Consider the following 5,730-nt stretch of genomic DNA (forward strand, 5'->3'; position numbering starts at 1 on the left):
AAGATATGACCACAGAAAGGATTTGACCAATCAAAACCTCTCATGAGAACCCACTTGATTGGTAACACTTTTTATGATGCTGGTTGATTGATTTTGTATTTTTTTTTCCGGTATTATAGCTTAACCCTAAATTCAACTAATCATATCAACTGTTTTTTTTTTTTTTTGAAATGCGGATATATTCAAATTTCATTGGGGTTTCATGTGACACATGGCCACAGCAAATGTTTTCTCCCTGCAATAGGCCTTATGTATAAGAAAAAATGTTCAACTATGACACCAGAAAAACTTACAGCCAATCAACAAGTATCATAAAAGAGGAGACGTATCAGATAGTATTCATAAAAAATTATCGGAATGCTTTGACTGGTCAAAGTTCTTTCAGTATCATGTCTTTTCGGTTTCATAGATTTTTCACAAAAAAAAAAGAAATGCATTTTATGTTGTCTTTAGTATTATTTTATATATTCTATTTTTTATTAATAGTTTTATGTTGGGTTATTTGCTAAAACACCCCCTATAATTTTATAAATTTACTAAAACCTACCCTAAAGTTTGTGTTTTACTAAAGCATTCCCTATAGTTTGCAATCAATTTATTTAAACGACCTTCCATTAGATGAAAGTGGAAAATAACACTTTTAACCCTAACATCCATTCAAATAAATTTAATGAAAAGAAACAAAAAAGAAATCTATTTTTGCTCTTAGTGAAACATGGACAGCCACTCTATTTTTCTCTATTTGGTCAATTTTATTTTCTATACAAAAAAATGTTAGGAGTACTTTTGGAATAAACAACCATAGATCCATATCCTTGGACATTTTCACTCAGTTTAGGGTACTTTTATAATAAACAACCATGGGTCCATGCCCTTGAACATTTTCCACTTAGGTTAGGTTATCATATTACTATTTTCATATATCAAAACAAATATTTCTTAATTGAAGGTTGATTAAAAAACAGGTTGCAAACTATAAGGTGTGTTTTAATAAAATGCAAACTATAGGATAGATTTAAGTAAATCTATGAAACTATATAGGGGGTGGTCCAGAAAATGACCCTTTTATTTTTATTTTTATCTTGTACCCTTGCACACTTTGTGGTCTGATCCCATCCTGTCCCATTCTATTAAGAGGATGTGGTCAATTGGGATTGGGTTTTAGTTAAACCCCACCCATAAGGTAATTGATGTACTTTTCTTTGCCGTTTAATATTTTGGTGTATTTTTTTTTTCCAAAGTGTGTTACTGTGTTTATTTCTATAAGGTTGCGTTTGGTTTGAAAGAAACAAAAGGGAAACCTATGCAAAGTTGAATAGGTTTTCTTTCGTTTCCCTAACTTTCCTTTCAAACCAAAGCCTATATGAGTGTAAGCTTTCTCAGACTGAACATTTTTTCCCTTTTATTTTTTATTTTTTTTATTTTGTAATAAGCCTCAATTAAAGGAACAAACAAAGAATAAAACAAGCAACCAGCTATAAAGAGAAACAAAAGAAAACACATACACCAATCACCATTCTCTCAGAATGTTCAATCTAAAAGTTTAAGCTGTTAAGTGTGGTCTCTGAATAGGTTTAATTTTAGGGAAGATTCCTGATAGGTACCCTGTACTTTAGGCCGAGTGTCAATTTAGTACAAGAACTTTAAAACGCGACAATCTAGTATCCGAACTTTTGAAATGCGACAATCTAATACCTATCGTTAATGGACCATCAGTTATATATATATATATATCACGTGACCTCACGTGCAATTTAAGACTTTTGAAAATGTTAAAATTACCCTTAAAAATATAACACATATTTCTTAAAAAATGAAACAAAGCCCAAACTCTCAACAATTCATACCGTCGTTTTATGACAAAAACTCAAGAGCCCAAAATAAAGGGCTCGCGGCTGACCGCCACCATGGCCAGAGGGAAAGGTGGTGTTTTCGGTTCACCACCGTAAGTACTACCATGGCCCACGCTTGACGCTCCTGATCAACAGAGAGAAAGAGAACTACGACGGAGGCGGAACAGGAACTGCGGAAGAGGAGAGGGAAAAAAGGGCACTCGTTTCATCGTCGTTTTTCCTGTTTTCCTCCCTTCCGACATTTGTTTTATTGTGCCCAATGAACTCCTTCATCCCCCCACGGAGCCTTACCGGGAGTTAATGGGTTTTCTTGGTATAGGACATCATTGCACCAGGCACGGATACATCTGCTCTGACAATTGAGTGGGCGCTAACAGAGGTGACCAACATCCTCCATTTTTCAAGAAACTAAGAGAAGAACTGGATTCAGTCGGCAAGACAAAGTTGGTCGAAGAATCTGACATCCCTAATCTACCTTACCTCCGGGCAGTCATAAAAGAGACTCTGAGGCTGCATGCTCCCGCCCCACTAATCGTCCGGCAATCAGTTCGCTACTGCAACATCAGAGGCTACGACATACCGGCGAATGCTAGGATGTTTGTGAATCTGTGGTCCATCTCAAGAAACCCCAACTACTGGGAGGATCCCTTCACATTCAACCCAGAAACATAATGCACCAGCACAAGGTATCTGACTGAGATAACTCGGTTCAAGAATCAGGATTAAGGAGTTTAATTTGAAGTCAGTATTTTGTTCTGTTGGATCGTTCTGATTTCGTTTAGAAAGGATACAAGTGACAAATCCGTCGGTGTCTGGGAAATTAATGGTATTTGACGTAAAATGCGGCCAAACTCGTTTGTCTTTTTCGGTGGTTAAAGCATAGAAACTGGAGCTTGCAGTTTGGGGTGGGGGGGGGGGGGTGTTGTTGGACAGGAAAATTGCTTCATCTTTATAACAAGCACATTCAACAACATGCATATGCAACTTTTATCTTTCTTTTTTCTTTAATAATTTATTATTTTGGTGGTTTCAATGGCGAAGCCCTGTTTTTATGCCGAAAAGAGAAAGAAGCGACCATTTACTGTATTTTCTACGATTTAAGACCCCATACAGACAACAGTCACACAGACACAGCGCGATCAAATCGAACCAGTAGAGAACTGCAGACAAATATCAGCGAACAAGCATGTAAATAATGAGCATTGGAGCTAATCATTACATCTTCCATTTTTTGGATTTTGATGGTGATGAGGGGCATTTGGCCCGACCTGCTAAACAGTGGACATGTGGATGTCATTTATTGATTGGATGTGATTCAACACATCAACATTTCCTATCAATTAGGTGAGTCAGGCCACATTGGGTGTCTTGGGCATCTCGGCAAGGACCGAGGTCTTAGTAGTTCGGAATGATCTGACCAATCGAGGTGACATATATTAGATTTCTAGAAGCATGTCAGTTGTCGTTGAGCTCTTCGGGATCACGTCACACAACCGTAGGCTTTATCCTCATCCCGTATGGATTGGATGGACCTAATAAGCCTTATCGGATAGCATGTTATCCACCTCCCAGGGCGGAACGAACTCCTAACAACATAGGCCGAGGATCTCAGGACTATTTTGTGAAACTCATGGCAGTTCATTTATACAAGGATACCAGCCCCTGAGACCCAATTACGCACAATTTAGTGTATCCTAGCTCTCCTATTATCAAATTATTAGCTTGCAACATCACAGTTACTAAGTTAAGCATTGGAGTGACTATACCGAGTTAGTCACCCCAATTTCTCTGATCTTATTTGTCTTGCAATTCGACCGGCCACCTAAGTAACTGATGTCCGAACTGCCATCCAACTAGGAGAAACTGTGAGATTTGCTAATTGAGTGAGATTCGAACGTACAAGGGAACCCAAATTCTGAGAGAAAGTATTTAGATAAAGCTAGTGATGTTTATTGACCGTTATATAGGATTATACACCTTTTTCTTTATTTCTAATTTTTGGACGAACGAATTACTACAATCGAATGTCGATGATGCCCGGATGAAAGATAACAGGCGAGTAGTTTCTCCAAGTCTTTTGATGCCCGGATGTTGTTCTCCACAATCATCTCCACCATTGAATCCCTAAAGTCCCTTTGTGGGTCGAACGAGGACTTGACGACTGCAAAACTCTCCGACAGGCTCTTCCTCCGTGGTCTCGAGCTCGGAGTGGACGACACAGACTTCCGACCATAGGCCTGAATCTTCTTGCTTGCAATTCTGGGAGAATTTGCTCGGAGCTTAAATCCGGGAGAAACCGGCAACTGTCTTCGCAGAGCAGGGCTGATCCTCTGTTCTTTGAGAGCCTTGACATTTTCATGTTTGACCACCTTGACGGAGAGAGACCTGTGCTCTTTTGTCTCCTCCAATTTAGTAGAATATCATCTAAGTTTAGCGGGTTCAGTAGTGGCATATTTCTTCTTCATATCCCGGATCATATCGCTAAATTTCGCAGGTTTGGTCAAAATTGGCAGTTCAAGCCGTGCAAACGAATCAAACCTATCAAGTTTATCGAAATCTCTAGTAAAGGACTTGTCGTTCGCATCAATGATGATATCAGTGGCCGAAGGATTGACCCCACAACAGCAAGAGCTAGACCATGAGCCCAATCCGTCGAATGGGTCGGTAGGGAGAATTCGGGTAACAACGGTTCATGGATTATTACGTTTTAAAGTTCGAGTATTAGATTGTCGTATTTTGAAAAATTGAGTACTAGATTGTTACGTTTTAAAGTTCGGGTATTAAATTAGCATTCGGCCTAAATTACAAGGTATCTATCAGGAATTTTCCCTTAATTTTATTTTCTAACATGCTCCCTTACAAGAAAATCCGTCTGACTTGAAGCATGGATAAATACAGGCCCACTATACCTTGTGCTTAAATTTAATTAATTACGATGGGGCAATAAGAATGGAACACTAGACTATTTGGTCAAATAGATTCCAATGTTATTCTAAAGAATGATTCAACTCAAAAGCTTAACCTCTTAGATGAAGTCTCTAGGTAGGTTTTTATTCTCTAACACCTCACTAATACCACAACTAAAGTCCAGCACAGCACCAGAAAACAATAAAGGCACAGCACTAAAAGACAAAAAAACTCTTCTTCAACCCCATCTTTACTGCCGTGTGAGCTGCCACGTTGGCCTTCCTTGAGCACCACTGGAAGGAGACAACCAAACCACGTTGGCCTTCCTGGGAAAACTATCATCAAAAAGTTCAAAACCACATAAACAGTCTACTAGATGACGCAGCGTGGAAGCAATGGAAAACCGGGCTGGCTTTGCAAGCACCGGGCAACCGCTAGTTCCTAGCGAAGAAAGCCGAATTCTCTAGAGGACAGAGAAAAGGTGGCAAAAATTGAAGAGAAAATCTGAATTGATTTAGAAGTGTAATGTGTTATTAACTAGAAAATAACAGTATTTATAATATATCTGGAAATTGTAAAAGAACTAGGAAAGAAAATTAAATTTGTAGTTGATCTAAACATCTCAATCTTGTAGATAGGTTCAAATTCTTCTTGGCTTAATCTCTACTGTCCGATCTCCCTGGATCTTATCCATGCATGACTTATCCTAATCTTGGTATGAATCTTGGGTTATCTTGAACTCTTGGCTTCTTAGATGATCTTGGATTCTTGAATTCTTGATGGGTTTTGAATTCTTGATGGTTCTTGAATTCTTGAATTATCTTGGATTCTTTGGGTTCTTTGGCTTATCTTGAATTCTTCCAATGAGATGTCGCCCATATGATGAGATGGGCCTCCCGGATGAGATGGGCCTCCATCATTCTCTCCCACTTGGGAAAGACTCGACCCCGAGTCGTGGCTAGGATATGCG

At 38.8% G+C, this 5,730-nt stretch overlaps 1 pseudogene; it reads right to left on the reverse strand.

Moving 5' to 3' along the window:
* Nucleotides 1–3,492: 3,492 nt before the first annotated feature.
* On the reverse strand, nucleotides 3,493–4,540 carry LOC148801980 (transcription repressor OFP4-like; annotated as a pseudogene).
* Between the last annotated feature and the right edge of the window lie 1,190 nt (nucleotides 4,541–5,730).

The sequence above is a fragment of the Nelumbo nucifera genome, chromosome 2 (genome assembly GCF_055504915.1).
Source record: "Nelumbo nucifera cultivar China Antique chromosome 2, China Antique-T2T, whole genome shotgun sequence".
Lineage (NCBI taxonomy): Eukaryota > Viridiplantae > Streptophyta > Magnoliopsida > Proteales > Nelumbonaceae > Nelumbo > Nelumbo nucifera.